This window comes from Mobula hypostoma, chromosome 16 (assembly GCF_963921235.1).
Source record: "Mobula hypostoma chromosome 16, sMobHyp1.1, whole genome shotgun sequence".
In the NCBI taxonomy this organism is placed as follows: domain Eukaryota; kingdom Metazoa; phylum Chordata; class Chondrichthyes; order Myliobatiformes; family Myliobatidae; genus Mobula; species Mobula hypostoma.
In genome coordinates, this window is record NC_086112.1 from 49,490,188 (window position 1) to 49,517,321 (window position 27,134).

Here is a 27,134-nt window from a genome sequence, read left to right on the forward strand (position 1 = left end):
CTTCTTCAATTCCCTCTCCTTTTGGAACATGGTTCCTTTGACCAAAGTTTGTTCTTTGCCTCAACAGCTGTTTCATTCAACTGTTCTTCCATAAAATGCCCTGTATATCATCCTGATGGAAGTATTTCCAAATACTATATGAAAGTGTACCTAGAAATCAGCCTTCAAATTCCCCCAGTGCGGTTTCTACTGAATTTGGTGAAAACAGAAACTGCTGCCAATATCCCATATCTAAAAGCAGTGAAACTGTTGAGTTCGACCTCCGCTAGGCTGGAATTTTTTAACTCAAGTGGCAGATTTCCAAGGTGTTTATCAAGAATCCACAGTGAAGCAAAATGCACCTCATCCTCCACCAGAAGGGGAAGTGTAATGAAAACTCAGAAACACAAACCGAATAGTGGCCAGATCAATGGCAAATTTTACAAATTGCTTTAGGCTCATATCCTCTAAACTAAGTGATAAATCTTTGTAGATGTTATCATGTCAGGAGGTCAACACGAATTCTTCAATTTCAGAAAGCAGGAATAGATTTTGCTAGGGCCAGAATAAGTAACCTATCCAACCCAAACTTTGTGCAGTATGATTGCCAAATATCTGTGTTAGACTTATAGTTGGAAAATGTGCTTCAATTTATAAATTGGACAAAGAGTAGAGGGGCTGAGGCCTCAAAGCTACATTGTGGAAGATTTTGAGGTGTCCTACAACTAGATAAGTAACACAAATTTGATACCAGGTCTCCCTCTACCTGAAATGAAGATCAGACATACTGGATATGCACTGAGGGCAGTGGCCTCTTAACCTAGATCCAAATCAACTTCACCTTCTCCAGTGAGACAACAGGCATACACACACATGACTTGGCATCTTAGAGGATCGAGACAAAGGAAATATCTATTACGAATAGTCCCTGATCTTTAGCCCTTAACTCCCTTTTGAGCATTTCATGTAGAAGCTGGAGCATAGAACATCACGTAATTGGAATCATCCCCAATTTCTTGCTGTTCTGGAGAACTCTCACTAATGTCACAATAATTTTTGAAGTTAAATTGTAAACTTAAGAGTCTTTTTTCACTTAGAATATCAAACAGTGATTTCAGTATTTTCTGGCAAATACTATGTTGTTTTACTAGAAATGTAATTTAATATAAATCAATTAAAGCGAATACATGATTAAAGGATTTTGTTCAAACAAATAATAGTTAGGCAGTAGTAAAGCCAAGATTCTTATTTAGATTTTGGAGGAAAAGATTATCAGGTCGATCAAGACCAAGCTGATGTTGAAATGGGATAGTTATATTGAATTATTGCTTTACAACTAAATTGCACTTTGCAAGTTTAGTATCATTGTGATTGTATGCATCAACATCCACAGACTGCAGAAGAAACATGAGCACTGGGTGAGATCAACAAAGTCAGCAAAGATGAAAATAAAATTTGGAAACTGTGGCTTTGAGCACAGAAAATAAAGGTAATAATCAAGGAAATATGAAGCAATACAAGACTGATATTTTCCTCTAATGATTTATGTCTTATAACAACCTATCATTGTCAACTCATCTTCTTTCTATGCCAGCTGGCCCTTTCTGACATAATCCTCAGCCGTAAAGTCATCTTCCATATGGTTGACGATGTCATCAGGGTCTTATGGATAGGTCAGACTTAATCCTTCTGAATATCCTTCCTCTGGAACTTACCAAATCATAAGATTTCTGCCTGCAATCCTTTGTCTCCTTACACTAGCCATTTTGTGTATCCCTCCTCTTCGTTATCCTAGGACAAGTGATGGAATACTCATCTGTGCTGCATTCTGTGCTTCATCCTTTCCTCATCACTTTGCAGCTTTACAAACATAATGGCAATTCAACTAAGCTTCTGTTTCATTTCTGTTCATTCCTCTATCTGTCTCAATTCTGAGGTATCATGAGTTGCTTTTTATATTAAACGTGATACTCAAATGTAGACTATCACTATGAAGGAAAGGAAAATGTAATAGAGTATATCAATGAAAGAAAAAGGATGCACTCCAATTTGCCTACCGTCACAACAGTTACCATTTAATTGGCTCCTCACTCAGCTCTGGAACATCAGGATGGTGAGGGTACATGCAGCAGGATGCTCTTCATTGACTACAACTATCATCCCTTCGAAACTAATCAGTAAGCTCCAAGACCCAGGCCTCGATTCCTCCCTGTCCAACTGGTTCCTTAATCTCCTCACTTGAAGACCTCAGTCAGTACAGATTTGGAACAACATCCTTTCCACAGCCAACATCAGCAAAGGTGTAGCACAAGGTTGTGTGCTTAGCAACCTGCTCTATTTACGTTCTACCTTTGATTATGTGACTAAGTACAGCTGCAATGCCATATTTAAGTTTTCTGATGACACCACTGTTGTTGACCAAATCAAAGGTGGTGACAAATTGGAACAGAGAAGGAGATTGAAAATCTGGTCGAATGATGTCATAACAACAACATCTCACTCAACATCAGCAAAACCAATAAGCTGATTATCAACTCTGAAATGGCGGATGAAATGAATAAGTACTTTGCATCAGTCTTCACTGTGTAAGGCACTGGCAGTATGCTGGAAGTTCACGAGTATCAGAAGGCAGAAGTGAGTGCAGTTGCTATTATTAGGGAGAAGGTGCTTGGGAAGCTGAAAGGTCTGAAGGTAGATAAGTCACTTGGATCAGATGGACTACACCACAGGGTTCTGAACGAGGCAAATGAAGAGATTGAGGAGGTATTAGTAATGATCTTTCAAAAACCACTAGATTCTGGCATAGTTCCAGAGGAGTGGAAAATTGCAAATGTTACTCCACTCTTCACAAAGGGAAGGAGGGAGGCAGAAGAAAGGAAATTATAGGCCAGTTAGCCTGACCTCAGTGATTGGGAGGATGTTGGAGTTAATTGTTAAGAGTGATATTTCAAAAACTTGGAGGCACATGGTAAATAGGCTAAATTCAGCATAGTATTAGAAGAAAGGTACTACCATGGATAGAGCATTGGTCGATTTGCAGGAGGCAAAGGGTGGGAATAAAGGGAGCCTTTTCTCATTGGCTGCTGGTGTTCCACAGGGGTCGATGTTGGGACCACTTCTTTTTATGTTGTACGTCAATGATTTAGATGAAAGAATTGATGGCTTTCTGGCCAAGTTTGTAGACGATATGAAGATAGGTGGATGAGCATGTAGTGTTGAGGAACCTGGAGTCTGTAGAAGAACTTAGACAGTTTAGGAGAATGGGCAAAGAAGTAGCAGGTGAAATTTAGTGTTGAGATGTGTAAGATCATACACTTTGGTAGAAGAAATAAAAGCCAAGACTATTTTCTAAATGGGATGAAAATTCAAAATTCTGAGGTGCAAAGAGACTTGGGAGTCCTTGTGCAAAATTTTGTAAAGATTAACTTGCAGGCTGAGTCGGTGATGAGGAAGGCAAATGCAATGTTAATTTTCACTTCAAGAGGACTAGAATATAAAAACAAGAATGTAATGTTGAAGTTTTTTAAGGCACTGGTGAGGCCTCACTTGGAGTATTGTGAGCAGGTTTGGGCCTCTTACCTAAGAAAGTTGTCACCAGACAGAGTACAGAGAAGGTTCAAGAGAATTATTCCAGGAATGAAAGGCTTATCATTTGAGGTGCGTTTGATGGCTCTGTGCCTGTACTCACTGGAATTTAGAAGAATGAGCGGGAGAGGGAAATCTCATTGAAAACTATTGAATGTTGAAAGGCCTAAATAGAGTGGATGTGGAAAAGCTGATTCAGACCAGAGTAGAACCAGAGGGTACAAACTCGGAATAGAGGGATGCCCATTTGGAATGGAGATGAGCAGGAATTTCTTTAGTCCGAGAGTGGTGAAGTTGTGGAATTTATTGCCACAGGCAGCTGTGGAAGCCAGGTCATTGGAGGAGTTTCAGGCGAAGGTTGATAGATTCTTGATAAGTCAGAGCATGGAGGGTCAGAGGAAGAAGGTAGGAGAATGTGGTTGAGGGGGAAATGGATCAGCCAGGATGAAATGGCACAGTAGATCCAATGGACCAAATGACTGATTTCTGCTCCAATGTCTTATGGTGTACAGGGGGAAGAAGCCAGAGGTCTATGAGCCACTCCTCATTAAGGGATCAGAGTTGGAGAGGGTCAATACCTTCAAATTCCTTGCTGTCCTGCTACCAGCACTTGTGTGCCATCGCAAAAAAAGGCATGACAGCACCTACTGTACAACTTCTTAGAAGTTTGCATAGATTTGACATATCATCTAAAACATCAACAACATTATATAGATGCGCAGTGGAGAGTATTCTGATGGATTGCATCACGGCCTGGTATGGAAACACCAATGCCCAGGAATGGAATAGTCTACAGAAAATGGTGGTACAGCCCTGACAATCATAGGCAAAGCCCTTCTCACCATAAAGCATATTGCCATAAGAAACCAGCATACATTATCGAAGACTTACGTCATCCAAGCCATCCCCTCTTCTCACTACTACCATTGGGCAGGAGATATAAGAGCCTTATGTCCCACACCACAAAGATCAAGAATAGTTATTGCTCTACAACCATCAGGCTCCTGAACCAACATAGAAAGCCACTCACCTCAGCTCTGAACTTATTTCACAACCTACAGACTCACTTTCAAGGTCTCTGCAACTCATCTTCTCACTTTTATTTGTCTATTTGTACTATTTGTTTTCTTTTGCTTCGTGGTTGTTTGTCAGTCTTTATTTATGTAGAGAGCTTTACTTAAATTCTATTGTATTTCTTTATTTTCCTATAAATGCCCACAAGAAAATAAATCACAAGGTAATATATGGTGAAATATATGTAAATTCGTAATAAATAAGTAACTAAATTTCCTTTGAGCAGTGTACTTCAGTAATTATTCCACTGTGAAAGAACATTTTTGCAACATGGAGTATCTGCAACTTCAGTTTAAATTTTTATTACACTCTGAAATGAAAAAATAATCGGATTTTGTTGAGCTTTGACCAAGGGAATTTGCCACAAAGGACGGAAGAGAAGGTAGACTGCATTAGGTCACCTGTTATCTCAGCTCTGATTTTCAATGTTCTTTGGAAAATACCATCCATTCAATTGTTAATTTTTTTAAGGAAGTTTTAACTTTCCACATATTGCCTGGGACTCCCATATTGTAAAATGTGATAGAGTTTGTTAAATGTGTTCAAGAAAGTTTCCTTAATCCATATATAGAGGTCCCAGCTAGAGAGAGTGCGATCTTCTTTTAGGGAATGAGACAGAGCAGGTCACATAAGTGTGTGCAGGGGAACATTTTGAATGCAGGGATAATAATTCCATTGATTTAAAGATAATTATGGAAGAGTATAGCACTCACCATCTGGTTGAAATTATATATTGGAGAAAGGCCAGTTTTGATGGCATCTGAAAGAATCCAGCAGGCATGGATTGAAATAGGTTCAGACTTTATTCCCTGAAACATAGCAGAAAGAAAGGAGATTTGATAGAAGTGTACACAGTTATAATGGATATACATAGTGTAAATGCAAGCAGGATTTTTCCACTGAGATGTGCTGACTGGAAATAACATCTCCACCTCACTGACAATTAACACTGGCGCTTCAAAGGGTTGTGTGCCTAGCCCACTGCTCTACTCTCTCTACACCCATGACTGTTTAGTTAGGTGTAGCTTAAACATTATCTATAAATTTGCTGATGATACAGTCATTGCTGGCAGAATTTCAGATGGTGATGAAAGGACATACAGGAACAAGACATACGTTAGTTGAGTGGTGCCGCAGTAACGACCTTGCACTCAATATCAGTAAGACCAAGGAGCAGACTGCGGACTTCAAGACAGGTAAAATGAAGAAACACAACCCAATCCTTATAGAAGGATCAGAAGAGGAGAGAGTGAGCAATTTCAAGTTCCTGGGTGTCACTATCTCTAAGGACTTAAGCTGGGTGCAAAATATTGATGCAGCTATAAAGAAGAGCCTATATTTCATTAGGAGTTTGAGGAGATTTGGTTTGTCAATTGAAACACCTGAAAACTTCTACAAACGTACTGTGGAGAGCCTTCTGACTGGCTGCATCACTGTCTGGTATGGGGGGGGGGGGGCGGGGCGCTACTGCACAAGATCAAAATAAGTTGCAGTAACCTGTAATATTAGTCAACTCTATCATAGGTACCAGCCTCCATAGCATCCAAGACATCTTCAAGGAACGGAGCCTTAGGAAGGCAACGACCATCATTAAGGATCCCCACCACCCCACAGCATGCCCTCTTCACACTGTTGCCATCTGGAAGAGGGTGGAGAAGTCTGAGGCACACACTAAGTGATTAAGGATTAGCCTCCTCTCCTCTGCCATCTGTTTTCTAAATGGAGATTGAACCCATGAACACTACCTCACTACTTTTTTATTTTGGCTTTGCACCACTTACTTTAACTTATCTATGTAATAGACGTATAAATACTTAAAGTCACTCAGTTTTTTTCTCTATATTTATTTATCATGTATTTCATTGTACTGCTGCCGTAAAGTTAACAGATTTCACAACCTATACCGGTGATATTGAATCTGATTCTGATTCTGACTAGAACTAGAAGCTATAGGTTAAGGGCGAAAGGTGAAATATTTAAGGGGATCTTCTTCACTCAGAGGATTGTGTGAGGGTGGAATGTGCTGCTGGAAGAAGTGGTGGATATGGGTTAGATTGCAACATTTAAAGTAAGTACATGGATGGGATGTGAATGGAGAGCTATGGTCCAGGTGCTGGTCAATGGGACTAGGCAGAGTAACAGTTTGACATGGCTGTATTTCTCTATGACTATGAGTTTCTGTACTGTTATTGTTGTGTTTGTTTAATGTGCAGTTTCAATTGCCTCTCCATTCATCACTGCTTTCCTATCAGAGGTGTTTTCACTGACAAGATTTGCTATAAATTCCCCAAAGAAGTAATGGAGGACTAAATGTGAGAATTGGCACAGCATAGTTAGAAACTCTGCTGATGAAATATGCACAAAGTAGCAGCTGTAATACAGAGGTTCATCTTAATAGATATTGCGTAAGTTCAGAAATAGGAGAATAGAGCACTGAATGAATCAGTGGTGCTGTGAAAGCATTTAGGTTCTTCGGGCATGGCTTCTGCATATGGGGCCAGTGGCACCTGTACAAATTGGATGGGTTACACAGTGAGAAACATAACAATGGACTATTAAAACTTCTCTAGGTATGCATGAAGGATAAGACTGGCAAAGCCAAAAGGCAAACCTTGCAGAGAGAGATGGGAGAATTTATAATGGGAAATGAGCAAATGGCAGAGAATTAAAGAATTCCTTTGTGTCCATCTTCAAGGAAGCAACACAAAGCTCTTGTCAGAAATAATAGGGAATACATTTTTTCTAGCAAGAAAACTGAAGGAAATTAATACGGGTTAAAAAATGTCATACTAGTATGACCTACATCCCAGAGTTTTGAAAAAGCTACAGTAGATGCAGACATAACAGATGCAGTGGTTATACGATGTGATATGTTTCCTGCAAATTGGAGAACAAGAAAATGTGATCATTTTGGTTTGATGGGGAATCTAGAACAAGAGAGCACCATTTTGAAACATCGGTATATTATTTAGGACTGAGATGCGGAGACATTACTTTGCTCAGAAGGTGGTCATTTTTAGAACGCTCTGTCAGAGTACACGGAGGCCCAGTAATTAAATTAATTAAGAATTGCCTTTGCTAGCATTTTAGATATTGTTGGGATCAAAGGATATGGGACAGTGCAGGAAAGTGGAGCTGAGATTATGCTTTAATTATACAGAGCATTCAGTGGACATAACGGCATATTTAAAGAAGGATGGATGTTAATGTGTTGGAAGCAGTTCAGAAAAAGGTTCCCTAAACCAATACTAAAGCAAAAACCAGGTCAGATAGTGTCTGTGGAAAAAGAAAGATTTAACATTTCAATACAGTACTAGGAAAGAGCGAATACAAGTTAGTTTTAATTTGCAGAGTGTGAGGGAGGAGAGTGTCTCCATCTTGTTCCTGTCAATGTACATCATGTCTTACATCTAATGCTTGTTGTAAGTGGATTACTATTTTCATCACCGATCCCTGCACTTTGAAGATTTGGAGACCTACCCATAAGAGTCAATACCCATAACATATCAAAATCTGTAATATGATTTGTTTAGTCTTTCTACAATCACATACAGTATAACCAACTTTTCCTACTAACTTGAATTAAGAAGTTCAAAATATTTATATGATTATTTACTGACATCACAATGATCATTCCTGTGGACTCGTAACTGATAATTAAATCCATTGGTTTGTTGGACTGAGTTTCAAGTAATTGCATTTCATTTTTCTGCTTCTCCCACAACAGCCTATTGAACAGATGAGAAGTGACCCCTGGAGCCTAGAAATACATTAGGGGCCAAGGTAGAACAAGCATTCAATTTCGGTCTTCCCATTATAGGAAGGATGTGGAGGCTTTGGAGAGGTTTACCAGGATGCCGCCTGGGTTAGAGGGCATTTACTATATTGAGAGGATGCCAGTCTCGGGTTGTTTTCTCTGGAGTAGCAGAGGCTGACAGGAGGTCTGATAGAGCTTGATAAGATTACGAGAGGGATAATTGGACAGCTGGTATCTTTATCGCAGGGTTGAAATATCTCATACCAGAGGGCATTAAGGTAAGAGGGGCTAAATTCAAAGGAGATGTGTGGGGCAAGTATTTTGTGCAGAGTGCTTTTGATGTCTGGACTGCACATCCGGGTGGTGGTGGAGGCAAATACGTTAGAGGTTTCAAGAAACTCAATTTCAACATTCAGAAGTCTGGCTGGGCACGTGGATGGTAGGGGTATGGAGGGCTGTGGTCCCGGTGCAGATCAATGGCTGTAGGCAGGTTAAATGGATCAGCATGGAATAGATGGGCCGAAGGCCCTGCTTCTGTGCTGACTCTATGACTCTAAACTCTTAGATACACACATGAACATGCAGGATACAGAAGTATATGGACATTGTTTAGGCAGAAGGAATGAGTCTCATTCTTTTTGTAGTTCTTACAAATAAAAAGAAGCTGACTACAGTTCATTCACATGAGACTTTCTTCTTTCATACCACTTGATTGAGAGGAAACAACGCCATAATACATAGAAAAACAGAGAATAGAACCTAGAAAATATAGCACAGGAAAAGGCCCTTTGGCCCACAGTCTGTGCTAGCCATGATCACAACTGCAACTGCAGATTTGTCTGCACATGGTCTATATTCTTTGGTTCCTTGTCTTTTCATCTGTCTGTCTAAATGACCCCTAAACATTGCTATCTTATCAGATTCCACTCAGAATATAAAACTGACCTATTGATATCTCAAAAGGAGATGCTTTATTAGAACTATAAACCATTTTTTTTTTCATTTTTCCCAATTCCATATTGTAGCAATTAGCAGACAATTTTTGGAGCATTTGAATGAACATTCTAGTTAGACATTTTGAAACCCATATGGTGATGTTAATAATCTGAGAATGGTTATGGCAAAGAAAATCAAACTTTCCAATTTTCTTTTAAAGGAATCAAGCATCCCACACAGTTAATGGATTACCAAGATTTCCTTGGTTTAACTTCCAGGAAGAAAAGTTTGGCACTCAAAACTATGTTAAAGTTTGCCAGGCCCTACAGTGTTCCAGGACAGTTGGGTCATGCTGGAGATTAAAGCCAAACATATTGGACTATTTGTTATGTCATGTGGATCAGTTATGAAAGCCTATTGCAAAAGATTATTGGAACTTCTCAGAAGAACAGCTGGTGGTTATGATTATTACAAATTCTTTAATTACATGAACACCATGATGTTCATTAATATATCAAGAATAAGTGATGCTCAAGTACTATAGTCAAGAAGCACATACTTATAGATGCTTGAACAGCTTTTATTTATTAACCAAGCTCTGACATTTCCTGACTCAGACAACACAGAGCCTTATGACTATTCACAATATTTCCCAATTTGTTACTCTTGCCAAGATGTGTTGGGAAACATTCCATGTTTTTTTTTCTATGTCTCTCTTTGCACAGAGTCATGTTTATAAAGGAAAAGAATGCTAAGGCACTTACACAGCTGCAACACAGTATATTGTATTCTTTGCTGCTTTTCTCAGAAGCTCAAATCAGGAGCAAGCAACTTTTTCAAATGAAAGTGCATCTCTACATCAGTTAGAGGGACTCTTCTGTTCAGCTCAGCCTTATAACTCGGTGGCTGCTAGTTTCAGACAAAAGCAGAAAAGCAGTGCCAAATCCTGCTCCTGCAGCAGCAAGTTCTGCTGAATGCGTTTTGGAAGGAAAACGCCTCGTATCTTTTCTCTTAAGAGGTATAGAGTAACACAACATAGAAATAGGCCTTTCAGCCCATCTCATCCATGCCAGCCTCATTTTTTGCCTAGTCCCATGGCCTGCACCTGCACCATATCCTCCCTTATCTCCCTCAACCATGTACCATCCAAACGTCTCTTAAATGTTACAATGAACCCGTATCCAACAACTTCTGCTGGCAGCTCATTCCACAGTCAAACATCCTCCAAGTGAAGAAGATCCCTCTCAGGTTCACACTTAGATATTTCAACTTTCAGCCTTGTCAACTAAACTAAGGTTAAGAATTTGGAAGATTCCTTGGGAAGCTCCTTCTTCTATCAGTGAAACTTGTTCTTACTTAATTGCTGCCACACTGCTTTTTGGCAATAGGTGTCTTTCTTTCATAGTGCCAGTGTCTTCAGGGCTTGGGAATATGGAAGAAATCCCTATTTTAGTAGTAAAACTGGTCTAGGGGATGTATCGACAATGGTTTTAGAACCACAATATCTTACAACTTTGGAGAAGGCTAATCTATCCACGTATGTAAGAACTACATAATTATTGACTGTCTCCAGCTCTTTCTCGATCATCTTGCAATTTTAGCATTTATTCAATTCTCCTTTAAACGTTACTATTGAATCTGCATTCACTATCTTTATGGATTGTGTAATCCAAATTACATCGGCTCTTGACCTGTTCAGATGAGTCTATTGAGGAATATAGGGTAGCAAGAAAGGAGCTTAAGAAGGGGCTGAGAAGAGCAAGAAGGGGGCATGAGAAGGCCTTGGCAAGTAGGGTAAAGGAAAACCTCAAGACGTTCTTCAATTATTTGAAGAACAAAAGGGATAACAGGAGTGAAGGAAGGACCAATTAGAGATAAAGGTGGGAAGATGTGGCTGGAGGCTGTGGAAGTGAGCGAGGTCCTCAATGAATACTTCTCTTCGGCATTCACCAATGAGAGGGAACTTGATGACAGTGAGGACAATATGAGTGAGGTTGATGTTCTGGAGCATGTTGGTAGTAAGAGAGAGGAGGTGTTGGAGTTGTTAAAATACATTAGGACAGATAAGTCCCCAGGGCCTGACGGAATATTCCCCAGGCTGCTCCACGAGGCGAGGGAAGAGATTGCTGAGCCTCTGGCTAGGATCTTTATGTCCTTGTTGTCCACAGGAATGGTACGGAGGATTGGAGGGAGGCGAATATTGTCCCCTTGTTCAAAAAGGGTAGCAGGGATAGTCCAGGTGATTATAGACCAGTGAGCCTTACATCTGTGGTGGGAAAGCTGTTGGAAAAGATTCTTAGAGATAGGATCTATGGGCATTTAGAGAATCATGGTCTGATCAGGGACAGTCAGCATGGCTTTGTGAAGGGCAGATCGTGTCTAACAAGCCTGATAGAGTTTTTTGAGGAGGTGACCAGGCATATAGATGAGGGTAGTGCAGTGGATGTGATCTACATGGATTTTAGTAAGGCATTTGACAAGGTTCCACACCGTAAGCTTATTCAGAAAGTCAGAAGGCATGGGATCCAGGGAAGTTTGGCCAGGTGGATTCAGGACTGGCTTGCCTGCAGAAGGCAGAGGGTCATGCTGGAGGAAGTACATCCGGATTGGAGGGTTGTGACTAGTGGTGTCCCACAAGGATCTGTTCTAGGACCTCTACTTTTCGTGATTTTTATTAACGACCTGGATGTGGGGGTAGAAGGGTGGGTTGGCAAGTTTGCAGATGACACAAATGTTAGTGGTGTTGTAGATAGTGTAGAGGATGGTCGAAGATTGCAGAGAGACATTGATAGGTTGCAGAAGTGGACTGAGAAGTGGCAGATGGAGTTCAACCCGAAGAGGTGTGAGGTGGTACACTTTGGAAGGGCAAACTCCAAGGCAGAGTACAAAGTCAATGGCAGGATACTTGGTAGTGTGGAGGAGCAGAGGGATCTGGGGATCCATGTCCACAGATCCCTGAAAGTTGCCTGACAGGTAGATAGGGTAGTTAAGAAAGCTTATGGGGTGTTAGCTTTCATAAGTCGAGGGATAGAGTTTAAGAGTCGCAAGGTAATGATGCAGCTCTATAAAACTCTGGTTAGGCCACACTTGGAGTACTGTGTCCAGTTCTGGTCGCCTCACTATAGGAAGGATGTGGAAGCATTAGAAAGGGTACAGAGGAGATTTACCAGGATACTGCCTGGTTAAGAGAGTATGGATTATGATCAGAGATTAAGGGAGCTAGGGCTTTACTCTTTGGAGAGAAGAAGGATGAGAGGAGACATGATAGAGGTGTACAAGATATTAAGAGGAATAGATAGAGTGGATAGCCAGCACCTCTTACCCAGGGCACCACTGCTCAATACAAGAGGACATGGCTTTAAGGTAAGGGGTGGGAAGTTCAAGGGGGATATTAGAGGAAGGCTTTTTTACTCAGAGAGTGGTTGGTGCATGGAATACCCTGCCTGAGTCAGTGATGGAGGCAGATACACTAGTGAAATTTAAGAGACTACTAGACAGGTATATGGAGGAATTTAAGGTGGGTCGTTATATGGGAGGCAGGGTTTGAGGGTTGGTTGACACAACATTGTGGGCCGAAGGGCCTGTACTGTGCTGTACTATTCTATGTCTATGTCTATGTTCCCTTTTGTTTTTTACATTAATTATCTCAGAATGTGTTCATCTGTTCTGCCAGAGAAAATGGTTTCATCTAATTAATTCCATTACAACTGCTTATTATTTTGAATAACTTGATCATCTTTCCCTTCAAAATTAAAACTTTATAGATGATAAGTTTTTTATCCCTCAAGGGCCAATATTTTACCCTCATCACTAAAGATAGATTAACTTGTCATCTCCATTAGTTGTGGATTATTTCAAGTTGTTTTTGAGGACACAAAGTATTTTTAATATGGTTTTTTTTATCAGGACATTCAATAAGACCATAAGACATAGGAGCAGAGTTAGGCCGTGCAACCCATCGAGTTGACTGTGGCATTCCATCATGGGTGATCTTGGATCCCACTCAACCCTATACACCTGCCTTCTCACTATAACCTTTGATGCCCTGACCTATCAATAAACTATCAACTTTTGCTTTAAATATCCTCACAGTCTTGGTCTCCACAGCTGTTTGTGGCAGAGCATTCCACAGATTCCCCAGCCTTTGGCTAAAAAAATTCCTGCTTACCTCTGTTCAAAAGGATTGCCTCTCAGTTTTGAGGCTGTCCCCTCTAGTTCTGGATACCCCCACCATAGGAAACATCCTCTCCACATCCACCCTATCTAATCCTTTCAACATTCAGTGGGTTTCAGTGAGATTCCCCCCCCCCCACATTCTTCTAAGTTCTAGTGAATACAGGGCCAAAGCTGCCAAATGCTCCTCATATGTTAACCCCTTCAGTCCCAGAATCATCCTCGTGAACTCCTCTGGACTCTCTCCAATGACAACAGATCCTTTCTGAGATAAGGGGCCCAAACCTGTTGACAATTCTCCAAGTGCGGCCTGACTAGTGTATTATTCAAGGCTTATTGAGAAAGTAAGGAGGCATGGGATCCAAGGAGACGTTGCTTTGTGGATCCAGAACTGGCTTGCAGACAGAAGGCAAAGAGTGGTTGTAGATGGGTCATATTCTGCATGGAGGTCAGTGACCAGTGGTGTGCCTCAAAGATCTGCTCTGGGACCCCTTCTCTTTGTGATTTTTATAAATGACCTGGATGAGGAAGTGGAGGGATGGGTTAGTAAATCTGCTGATGACACAAAGTTGGGGGTGTTGTGGATAGTATGGAAGGCTGTCAGATTCTTGGCAGTGTGGAGGGTCAGAAGGATCTTGGGGTCCAAGTCCATAGGACACTCAAAGCTGCTGCGCAGGTTGACTGTGTGGTTAAGAAGGCATAAAGTGCATTGGTCTTCATCAACCGTGGGATTGAGTTCAAGAGCTGAGAGGTAATGTTACACCTATATAGGACCCTGGTCAGACCCCACTTGGAGTACTGTGCTCAGTTCTGGTCACTTCACTACAGGAAGGATGTGGAAACTATAGAAAGCGTGCAGAGGAGATTTACAAGGATGTTGCCTGGATTGGGCAGCATGCCTTATGAGAATAGGTTGAGTAAACTCAGCCTTTTCTCTTTGGAGAGTCAGAGGATGAGAGGTGACCTGATAGAGGTGTATAAGATGATGAGAGGCATTGATCGTATGGATAGTCAGAGGCTTTTTCCCAGGGCTGAAATGGTTGCCACAAGAGGACACAGGTTTAAGGTGCTTGGAAGTAAGTACAGAGGAGACGTCAGGGATAGGCTTTTTACACGGAGAGAGGTGAGTGCGTGAAATGGGCTGCCAGTGATGGTGGTGGAGGCGGATACGATAGGGTCTTTCAAGAGGCTCCTGGATAGGTACATGGAGCTTAGAAAAATAGAGAGCTATGGGTAACCTGAGGTAATTTCTGAAGTAAGTACATGTTCAGTACAGCATTGTGGGCCGAAGGGCCTGTATTGTGCTGTAGGTTTTCTATGTTCTATGTTTCTGTTATAAAGGATCAGCATTATCTTCTTGCTTTTATATTCTATTCCCCTTGAATTAAATGCCAACAGAGCATTTGCTTTCTTTACCACAAACTCAACCTGTAAATTAACCTTCTGGGAGTCTTGCACAAGGACTCCTAAGTCCCTTTGCACCTCTGATGTCTGAAATTTCTCCCCATTTAGATAATAGTCTACACTTTTGTTCCTTTTACCAAAATGCATAATCATACATTTCCCAACACTGTATTCCATCCGCCATTATTTTGCCCATTATTATTTCCTGATAGGTCAAAGGATCAAAGGACACGAGAAGTCAGGTGTATGGGGCTGAGTGGGATCCAGGATCAGCCATGATGGAACGGCAGAACAGACTAAATGGGCTGAATGGCCTAATTCTGCTCCTATGTCTTATGGTCTTATAATGAACAGGTTTCATTTTTACAGACGTCCATAAGTCAATTTAGTCTGTATAGTCTGTAAGTCAGGAGAATACATAAAAGTCACTTGATTTGGTAATCATATATCTGCAAATTGTGATGAATGGTATCAAAAGTACAAAAGACAGGTAAGGACGAACATTTACTGAAAGTGGAGACAGAGATGAATTTGGTTCTGCTGTTCATCGGAACGAATGTATGTGTACACTCAAAAGTACAGAGTTTTGAGTTTAAGAATTTTAAAGGAGCTTGTTTACATGTTGGGTGTCTATGAGTTATGCACTCACAACCCAAGGAGATTACCCGAACTTCCACATATAATGAGTTGAATGAAATTTATGGAAAATGGAGCAAGTGTGAACAAAAAGTGAGAAAAAATAAATTCCACTTTAGAATTGGAGAGAGACAGGTGAGAGAGAGAAAGAGAGATAGGTGAGAGAAACAGAGAGATAGAGAGATAGAGAAACAGGTGAGAGAGAGAGAGAGAGACATGTGAGAGATGGAGAGACAGAGAGATTCAGGGGAGAGAGACCTAGAGAGACAGATGAAACAGACAGAGAGTCGGAGAGCAAGAAACCAGAGGCAGCAGTGGATAAAAGAAGTAACACATACAAAATGCTGGAGGATCTCAGCAGGTCAGATAGCATCTATGGAAAGGAAAAACAGTTGACATTTCAGGCCGAGACCTTTTATCAGGGCTGGAAGTGTTTTGGATTTTGGATTTTTTCAGATTTTAGACTATCTAATGAAGCACCATCATTTACGACTCTGAATTTATGTGCTACCAGTAAGCAGTCTTTGTCTTACACTTGTTTATCACATATATGTGTTGAACAGTAATGATTATTACATTCCATCAATCAATGTCATGAAAATATAATGTGTGCAGTGTACCAAAATCACCATGACAGCTTCAGAATATCTGAATTAACTGTTGAACAGCAACAAACAGCAGGTTTTCCATCTCCACCTACGATGCAGAGTTTTGATTATAAGTTTACAGTACACTGTATTTGTATTTTACTTTTTTTAGGATTTATGTAAGGTATAAAAATAATCAGCATTGTAGACTTGTTCCGGTGTTAAATTTTCATCAGCGGCGATCTTGGCAATCTCCAAGTAATTACTCTCCTGCTTCATGCTCAGCAGATACTTTATCTTTAAAAATATTAAATCTTTAAAAATGTAATGCCGTGCCTTTTTTAAAAAAAGTTCCACAACCAGCCTGCTGAATATTCACAATTACCTTCAATTTTCACTTTGCCATTAAAGATCATATCATTAACTGGCATATTTCACTCCGACGTTGATGAATCCACTCTTTCAATACACATTCAAGATCTTCATTTTTTGCTTTATGCCGCTTTTTAAATTTTGTCATTAACTTCTGTTCATTACAGATGTGAGGTCTCTTCTCAGAAATGTCTCTGGTACACAGGGATCTAAACGCTGCCTGGGAACCTTCCCGGAACCTTATGGAATTTTCCATTTGTGACATCACGTCAGCAATCAAAAAAATTTTTGATTTTGAAGGCTTTCAGGTTTTAGATTTTCGAATAAGGGGTACTCAACCTGTAATTATATAATCAATTGGTACTCATTCAGGAAGTAATCTCAGTTCTGTAGGAAGCTTATGAGATAGTCAGCATTGTCTAATACATGAGACAGTTTTGCCAGAAATCTTTACCTTTTCTTCATACCTCCTAGTTAGCCTAGGCTACACAGAGGGTATTAGGAGAGAAATATCAGTGACAATGAGATTGTAACCATAAGCAGTTAAAGTTATTGAATGTTCAAAGCCTGTCCAATCAGCTTGCAGTGTATTATCATGAAATTTCTCTTAGAAGATACAACATCTTAAAATACAGATATAATATTCATGGGGTGTCAATAAGACATTTATTTCATACTGAAATTGAAAATTATCATTGAGATCAAGAATCTCCGGAGGGGAAGGCCCCAAATCTTCGGCTTTGCCTATCGCCTGTTGCCGGGGCCGGGGTCGAAGCGCTCGGCAGAGATGGAGCTCGGTGCTCGGTGTCAGAGGGTTGGTCGGAGGCTCGAAGTTTTCAGACGGACTCAAGAGTCAGCCTTGGTCAGGTGCTTCCAGGGTGCTGCATCGGCAAGTTTGCAGCGCTGGAGGTTCATGGCAGGGAGAGTTTCTCCCTTCTACTGTCTGCGTGAGGTGATGGGACTTTCGAGAGACTTTGAGACTTTTTTTACCGTGCCCATGGTCTGTTCTTTATCAAATTATGGTATTGCTTTGCACTGCTGTAACTATATGTTATAATTATGTGTCTTGGTTTGTCTTGTGTTTCTGTGATATCATTCTGGAGGAACATTGTATCATTTCTTAATGCATACATTACTAAATGACAATAAAAGAGGACTGCGTGTCCTCATGATCTAAAAAAATTAGTTCAACTTAAAGCAAGTGAAGAGGGATTCTAGTTTTGGTGAACATGTCACGTTTTGACTTCCCCGCTTCTCTGTCATTTGGTGACACGGTGGCATAGCAATTAGTGTAGTACTACAGTGCCAGCATCCCAGGTTCAGTTCCAGCGCTGTCTGTAAAGCATTTATACATTCTCCTGTGACCGTGTAGGATTCTTCTGGGTGCTCTGGTTTCCTCCCACATTCCAAACAAGTATGGGTTATTAGGTTAGTTGGGTGTAAATGGATGGCACGGTCCCATTGGGCCAAAAAGGCCTGTTACTGCGCCATATCGCTAAATTTAAAGATGACTGACCACTAGGTGGCGACAACAGAGCACCCAACCATATTATAGACCACCTTATTCCACAGGCTGGTTACAGAAATGGAAAAATTGAATTTGTCCTTTAATAGATTAGAAAGTACGGCTGATGAAAATGAATGAAAACTTAATGCTTGCTGTCATTTCTTAGCCTATTTTTATATGGTTCAATCTTACTTTTAAATGACGTGATGGTTATTCTGCTAACAATCTACAATATTTTCTTTCTCTATTATAAATGATAAAGAAGCAGGCACTGTCAGCATTTATAAGAAATTGAAAAGACCTAGTTTAATAAAAATGGATAGAAAAATGATAGTAACAGTAATACTTCAAAATATTTTTTCTTTACAGTAAACCAAGTTAACGAGCATTTATTTGAAGAAAAGAATTCAAGTTCATTCCAAACCTGAGCTGGTTATTTCATCAATGTGCATTTACCACTGGGTGTGTAAGATATGAAAACAGTTTTTCTCCAAATAAATAGACTAAAAATATTAAATTGTGAAGTGTGTTCCTATAATTTATCTCTGGGGTCCAGCAACAAAGAGTTAGTTATCTTAGCTAGATCACTGGAAATTACATTGGGGAACTCTCCTCTCTAATGTTAAGGAACATCAGACTGATCTATATTTAGAGTCTCTGTCCATTTTTTGCCAGTTCTTATCGAGCATATAAGAATTGCTTGAGATCATCTTCAAAGTAGATGACAGTCTCCTGCATTATGTAGCATACTTCGCTGCAGCAGTGGGGGCAGAGTTTCTCAGGAACACCAGGGCAGAGAAGGGTAGAACCACAGGAGTGGTCGTGGATTTCTACTTCACTTTGACATGGCATTTGTCAGGAGATGATCTATAAATTGCATTTGAAATGACTACTTCGAATTAGCTTTCTCTTGATCATTCTGCACAAGCGGTCTCTGATGGTGTGATCAACACACACAGAATGCTGGAGGAACTCAGCAGGCCGGGCAGCATCTATGGGAAAAAGTACAGTTGACGTTTCAGGCCGAAACCCTTCGGCAGGACTGGAGAAAAAAAAGCCGAGGAGTAGATTTGAAGGGTGGTGGGAGGGGAGGGAGAAACGCCAGGCAATAGGTGAAACTTGGGGGGGGGGAGTTGAAGCAAAGAGCTAGGAAGTTGATTGGTGAAAGAGACATGAAGGCCATGGAAGAAAGAAGAAAGGGGGTGGAGGGAGGAGGCGATGGGCAGGCAAAGAGATAACATGAGAGAGGGACAAGGGGATGGGAAATGGTGGAGTTGGGGTGGTGGTGGAGGCATTACCATTACTGGAAGTTTGAGAAATCGATTTCATGCCATCAGGTTGGAGGCTACCCAAACGGAATATTCGTAAGGTGTTATTCCTCTAACCTAAATGTGGCCTTAACCCGACAGTTGAGGAGGCGATGGATGGACCTATGGGAATGGGAATGGGAAGTGGAATTAAAACGTGTGGCCACTGGGAGATCCTGCTTGTTCTGGCAGACAGAGCGTAGATGTTCAGCGAAGTGGTCTCCCAGCACTCTGATGGTCTGATTGTCATCAGTGGAGGGGTGGGAGGGTGTGGTTGGCTATCATGTTATAATATTTCTAGAGCTATTTGTTAAATAATGGGAGTTTGACATAGAAACATAGAAACATAGAAAACCTACAAAACAGTACAGGTTCTTCAGCCCACAAAGCTGTGCTGAACATGTCCTTACCTTAGACATTAACTAGGGTTACCCATAGCCCTCTATTTTTCTAAGCTCCATGTACCTATCCAGGAGTCTTTTAAAAGACCCTATCGTATCTGCGTCCACCACCATCGCCGGCAGCCCATTCCACACACTCACCACTCTCTGTGTAAAAAACTTACTCCTGACATCTCCCCTCTGTACCTACTCCCAGGAACCTTAAACCTGTGTCCTCTTGTGGCAACCATTTCAGCCCTGGGAAAAAGCCTCTGACTATCCACACGATCAATGCCTCTCATCATCTTGTACACCTCTATCAGGTCACTTCTCATCCTCCGTTGCTCCAAGGAGAAAAGGCCAAGTTCACTCAACCTGTTCTCACACGGCATGTCCCCAATCCAGGCAACATCCCATGGTTGATGAAGGCCAATGCACCATACGCCTTCTTAACCACGGAGTCAACCTGCGCAGCAGCTTTGAGTGTCCTATGCACTCGGACCCCAAGATCCCTCTGATCCTCCACACTGCCAAGAGTCTTACTATTAATACTATATTCTGCCATCATATTTGACCTACCAAAATGAACTACTTCACACTTATCTGGGTTGAACTGCATCAACCACTTCTCAGCCCAGTTTCGCATCCTATTGATGTCCCACAGCCCTCCACACTACCCACACTACCCTCCACAATACCCATAACACCCCAACCTTTGTGTCATCAGCAAATTTAATTACCCATCCTTCCAATTCCTCATCCAGGTCAGTTATAAAAATCGCAAAGAGTAGGAGTCCCAGAACAGATCCCTAAGACACGTCACTCGTGACTGACCTCCATGCAGAATATGACCCATCTATAACCACTCTTTGTCTTCTGTGGGCAAGCCAGTTCTGGATCCACAAAGCCTCCTTACTTTCTCAATAAGCCTTGCATGAGGTACCTTATCAAATTCCTTGCTGAAATCCATATACACCACATCTATAGCTCTACCTCCATCAATGTGTTTAGTCACATCCTCAAAACATTCAGTCAGGCTCATAAGGCACGACCTGCCTTTGACAAAGCCTCTCCAAATGTTCATAAATCCTACCTCTCAGGATCTTCTCCATCAACTTACCAACCACTGAAGTAAGACTCACTGGTCTGTAATTTCCTGGACTATCTCTACTCTCTTTCTTGAATAAGGGAACAACATCCGCAACCTTCCAATCCTCCAGAACCTCCTGTTCCATACACACTTTTCCACTGTCACACTTGATTGGTCCTGTCCTCTTTCTCTTCACATACTTGTAGAATGCCTTGGGGTTTTCCTTAATCCTGTCCACCAAGGCCTTTTCATGGCCCCTTTTGGCTCTCCTAATTTCATTCTTTAGCTCCTTCCTGCAAGCCTTATAATCTTCTAGGTCTCTACCATTACCTAGTTTTCTGAACTAAGCTTTTCTTTTCTTCTTGCCTAGATTTACAACAGCCTTTGTACACCATGGTTCCTGTACCTTACCATCCTTTCCCTGTCTCATTGGAACATACCTTTGCAGAACTCCACGCAACTAATCCCTGAACATTTGCCACATTTCTTCTGTACATTTCCCTGAGAGCATCTGTTTCCAATTTATGCTTCCAAGTTCCTACCTGATAAGCTCATACTTCCGCTTACTCCAATTAAACGTTTCCCTAACTTGTCTGTTCCTATCCCTCTCCAATGCTATGGTAAAGAAGATAGAATTGTGATCACTATCTCCAAAATGCTGTCCCACTGAGAGATTTGACACCTGACCAGGTTCATTTCCCAATACCAGATCAAGTACAGCCTCTCTTCTTGTAGGCTTATTTACATATTGTGTCAAGAAACCTTCCTGAACACACCTAACAAACTCCACCCTATCTAAACCCCTCACTCTACGGAGATGCCAATCAATATTTGGGAAATTAAAATCTCCCACCACAACAACCCTGTTATTATTACACCTTTCCAGAACTTGTCTCCCTATATGCTCCTCGATGTCCCTGTTACTATTGGGTGGTCTATAAAAAACACCCAGTGGTGTTGGCACGTGTCCAAGTGGTTAAGGCATTGGTCATTTGATCTGAAGGTTGTTAGTTCAAGCCTTAGCTGAGGCAGCGCGTTGTGTCCTTGAGCAAGGCACTTAACCACACATTGCTCTGCGATGACACTGGTGCCAAGCTGTATTGGCCCTAGTGCCCTTCCCTTGGACAACATCGGTGGCGTGGAGAGGGAGGACTTGCAGCATAGGCAACTGCCAGTCTTCCATACAATTTTGCCCAGGCCTGCACCCTGGAAGCCTTCCAAGGCACAAATCCATGGTCTCACGAGACTAACAGATGCCTATTAGTAGAGTTATTGACCCCTTCCTGTTCCTAACTTCCACCCACAGAAACTCCGTAGACAATCCCTCCCTGATTTCCTCCTTTTCTGCAGCCACGACACGATCTCTGATCAGCAGTGCCATGGCCCCACCTCTTTTGCCTCCCTCCCTGTCCTTTCTGAAACATCTAAATCCTGGCACTTGAAATAAACATTCCTGTCCCTGAACCATCCATGTCTCTGTAATGGCCACGACATCATAGCTCCAAGTACTGATCCATGCTCTAAACTCATCTGCTTTGTTCATAATACTCCTTGCATTAAAATAGAGACATCTCAAACCATCGATCTGAGCATATCCCTTCTCTATCACCTGCCTATCCTCCCTCTCACACTGTCTCCAAGTTTTCTCTATTTGTGAGCCGTCTCTTCAGTTCGGTTCCCACCCCCAGCAATTCAGTTTAAACTCTCCCCAATAGCCTTTGCAAACCGTCCCGCCAGGATATTGGTCCCCCTGAGATTCAAGTGCAACCCATCCCAGAAGAGGTCCCAATGATCCAGAAATCTGAATCCCTGCCCTCTGCTCCAATCTGTCAGCCATGCATTTATCCTCCATCTCATTCTGTTCCTATACGCACTGTCACGTGGCACAGGCAGTAATCCTGAGATGACTACCTTTCTGGTCCTGCTTCTCAACTTCCTTCCTAACTCCCTGTAATCTGCTTTCAGGATCTCCTCCCTTTTCCTGCCTATGTCGTTGGTACAAATATGTTCCATGACCTCTGACTGTTCTCCTTCCCACTTCAGGATATCGTGGACATGATCAGAAACATCCCGGACCCTGGCACCTGGGAGGCAAACTACCATCCACGTTTCTTTCCTGCATCCACAGAATCGCCTGTCTGACCCTCTAACTATAGGGCCCCCTATCACTGCTGCCATCCTCTTTCTTTCCCTACCCTTCTGAGCCACAGGGCCAGACTCTGTGCCAGAGGCACGGCCACTGTTGCTTCCCCCAGGTAGGCCATCCCTCCCAACAGTACTCAAACAGGAGTACTTATTGTCAAGAGGGACAGCCATAGGGGTACTCCCTAGCATCTGATTCTTGCCCTTCCCTCTCCTGATCGTTACCCACTTATCTGTCTCCCAAGGCCCCCATGTGACTACCTGCCCATTGCTCCTCTCAATCACCTCCTCACTCTCCATGACCAGGTGAGGGTCATCAAGCTGCATCTCCAGTTCCCTAACATGGTCCCTAAGGAGCTGAACCTTGGTGGACCTGGTGCAGGTGTGGCCATCCAGGAGGCTGGGGGTCTCTGGGACTTCCCACATCTGACACCGAGCACATGACACCGGCCTCACACACATACTTCCTATCTGTATTCTAACAGGCAACCTACCTCGCCTTGACCCATTATCGCTGAAGCCCCGTTGAGTCAAAGCCTTCCTACTCTGTCTCCCTCTACTTTAGCACCTGCTCTATAAAGCTGTCTCCTTTTAAACTCTTCTCGCTATTCTAACTGGCTGATATCTATGCACTTGCACAGTTGTGCTTCGATCAAACCGCTGAAGAAATAACCTAAATATTTGAAGACCAGAAGAATTGTTCCTAAATACTGCAGGCTGTTGTGAGTTCACTGATTTCTGAGGATTACACTGGAAAATGCTGTATGACAGGGAACATTGTGGAGGAATAAGGAGTTTCGGTTGCTGTAGGGGTTGATGAACGTGAGTGCAATTCAGAAGTTCCTGCCAGCTCCTCTCCAGCCTTTCTCAGTTCAGGCTCATTAATTTCTTATATTTGCCTTTACTCTCAAAGACACAAGCAACAACCTACTGTGCCATTAGTAGCAAGTAAAGAATAGAAATAGCTTGTCCAAGTACAGCAGAAATCTATTTTGGACTGCATTTGCATTGGAAACTCAATGAATTGGATCAGGCTGCTCTTGGCCCGTCAATGAGTCTTGCTACATGCAATCCGTGCCCTGCCACATTTATCTGTGCTGATGTGGGGGCTAAGCTTTACTGGATCTCTGTACCCCTATGCCATGTGGTAAGACATGATCAGCAATAAGTAGACCTCTGTGGAGAGGCCTGTCCCAGATCACCGTGGCAACCACTGACAGAAGTTGGTACTTTGACTCCAGGCAAAACCAGGAACATAGAAGTTTCTAAATGTCTTTGATATTCAAAACTCCATAATATTTGAAAATTTAAAAAAAAACTAAATATAATCAAAATTATTAAACACTAAGAGTAATTAAAAACAGTAAACATTAGTAAAAGCTAAAATAACTTCTCTTTCTCTTCCCAGTCTATAGGTAGATGATCTTGCAGCACAGTTTGCAAATGGCATTGACGTTGTGGGCATTGCTGAGTTGTGGCTGAAAGATCAGAGTTGGGTACTTAACATCCAAGTATATACATTGTATCAAAAGAACAGGCAGGTATGCAGAGGGGGTGGGGTTGCTCTATATGGTAAAAAATTAAATCAAAACCTTAAAAAGAGGTGACATGGGGTGGGAAGATGCAGAACCCTTGTGGGTAGAGTTAGAAACTGCAAGAGTTAAAAAACCCTGATGGGAGTTATACACAGGCTTCCTAAGGCAGCTAGGATGTAGGCCACAATGGGAGATAGAAAAGGCTTGTGAAAAGGGCAATGTTGTAATAATAATGGAGAACTTTAATACGCAGTTAGATTGGAAAATCAGGTTTGTGCTGGATCCTAAGAGAGGGAATATGTAGAATGCCTATAAAATGGGTTTTTAGAACATCTTGTGATTGAGCCCACTAGGAAAACCACAATTCTGGACAGGGCATTATGTAGTGACCCAGATTAGTTAAGGAAGCGTAAGGTAAAGGAGCCCTTAGGAGCCTGTGATCATAATATGATAGAATTCACCCTGCAGTTTGAGAAGGAGAAGCTAAAATCAAATGTATCCAAAATACAGTAGAGTAAAGGGAATTAGAGTCATGAGGGAGAAGCTGGCCAAAGTTGATTAGAAGGGAACACTAGCAGGGATGATGGCAGAACAGAAGTGGCTAGTGTTTCTGGGGGAAACTTGGAAGGTCCAGGAAAGATATATCCAAAAGATACAGTATTCTAAAGTGAGCATGATGCAACTGTGGTTGACAAGGGAAATTAAAGACAGCATAAGATCAAAAGAGAGGACATGTAATAAGATAAAATCATAAGATATAGGAGCAGAATTAGGTCATTTGCCCCATCAAGTCTGCTCCGCTATTTCATCATGGCTGAACCACTTTTCCTCTCAGCCCCAATCTCCTACCTTCCTCCTGTATCCCTTCCTGCCCTGACCGATCAAGAATCTATCAAACTCTGCCTTCAATATACATAAAGACTTGGCCTCCCCAGCTTTCTGAAGCAACAAGTTCCACAGATCCACCGCTCTCTGGCTAAAGAAGTTCCTCCTCATCTCCATTCTAAAAAGACACCCCTCTATTTTGAGGCTGCGTCCTCTGGTCTTTGAATTTCCCACAACAGGAAACATCCTCCCCACATCCACTCCATCAAGACCTTTCATCATTTGATAGGTTTCAATTAGGTCACTCCTCATTCTTCTATTTTCAAGTGAATACAGGCCTAGAACCATCAAACATGCTTCATGTTACAAGCTGTTTAATCCTGGAATCATTTTCATGAACCTCCTTTGAAACCTCTCTCGTGTCAACACATCCTTTCTAAGATAAGGGGCCCAAAACTGCACACCATACTCCAAGTGAGGCCTCACCTGTGCTTTATAAAGTCTCAGCATTATATCCTTGCTTTTATATTCTAGTCCTCTGGAAATGAATGCTAACATTGCATTTGCCTTAGCAAAAGTCAATGGAAAGGGAGAGGATTGGGAAGCTTTAAAAAACCTAAAGAAGGCAACTAAAAAATCCATAAATAAAGGAAAAATAAAGATATGAAGGTAAGCTAACCAATAATATAAATGTTTTTTCAGATATATACAGAGTAAAAGAGAGGTGAGGATGGATATCGGACTGCTGGAAAATGACGCTGAACAGGTAGTAATGGGGGACAAAGAAATGATGCAGGATCTTAATAAATACTTTGCATCAATCTTCACTGTGGGTGCCACTAGCAGAATGCCAGAAATGTGAGAGGGTCAGGGGGCAGAAGTGAGTTTGTTACTATTACTAAGGAGAAGATGTTTGGGAAACTGAAAAGTCTGAAGGTAGATAAGTTTCTTGGACCAAATGGACTACACTCCAGTTTTCTGAAAGAGGTATCTGAAGAGATTGTGGAGACATTAGTAATGATCTTTCAAGAATCACTAGATTCTAGAATGTTTCTTGAGGATTGGAAAATTGCAAATGTCACTCCACTCTTTAAGAAAGGAGGAGGGCAGAAGAAAGAAAATGATAGGCCAATTAGCCTGACTTCAGTGGTTGGAAAGATATTGGAGTCTATTATTAAAGATAAGGTTTTGGGGTACTTGGAGGCACATGATAAAATAGGCCAAAGTCTGCATGGTTTTCTAAAGGTTAAGTCTTGCCTGACAGATCAGTTGGAATTCTTTGAGGAAATAACAGGCAGGATAAACAAAGGAAAGGCAGTGGACGTTATTTATTTGGATTTTCAGAAAACCTTTGACGAGGTGCCACACATGAGGCTGCCTAACAAAATAAGCGCCCATGGGATTACAGGAAAGATACTAGCATGGATAGAAGATTGGCTGACTGGCAGGAGACAAAAGGTGGGAATAAGGGAGTCCTTTTCTATTTGGCTGCTAGTGACTAGTGGTGTTCTACAGGGGTCAGTGTTGGAACTGCCTTATTTCACATCGTACATCAATGATTTGAATGAAGGAATTGACGGCTTTGTGGCCCGTTTTGCAGATGATACAAAGACAGGAGGAGGGGCAGGTAGTCTGAGAAAGCAGGATTTCTGCAGAAGGACTTAGCTAGATTGGTGGATGGGCAAAGATGTGGCACATGGAATTTAATGTAGGGAAATGCATGGTTATGCACTTTGGAAGAAAGAATAAAGGTATGGACTATTTTGTAATTGGGGAGAAAATTTAAAAATCAGAAGTGCAGAAGGACTTGGGAGTCATCATCCAGGATTCCCTAGAAGTTAACTT

The 27,134-nt window shown here is 41.7% G+C and overlaps 1 long non-coding RNA gene across 3 annotated transcripts in view; it reads right to left on the reverse strand.

Moving 5' to 3' along the window:
• Positions 1-27,134, reverse strand: part of LOC134357394 (uncharacterized) — an 81,895-nt gene that overhangs the window by 54,210 nt on the left and 551 nt on the right. For 2 of the 3 annotated variants that reach the window (XR_010020617.1, XR_010020616.1), the window contains exon 2: positions 5,352-5,447. The exons of the other annotated variant lie outside the window; for it this stretch is intronic. This is a non-coding gene — a long non-coding RNA (uncharacterized LOC134357394). The remainder of the gene's footprint in view (positions 1-5,351; positions 5,448-27,134) is intronic. 3 annotated transcript variants of the gene reach the window in all.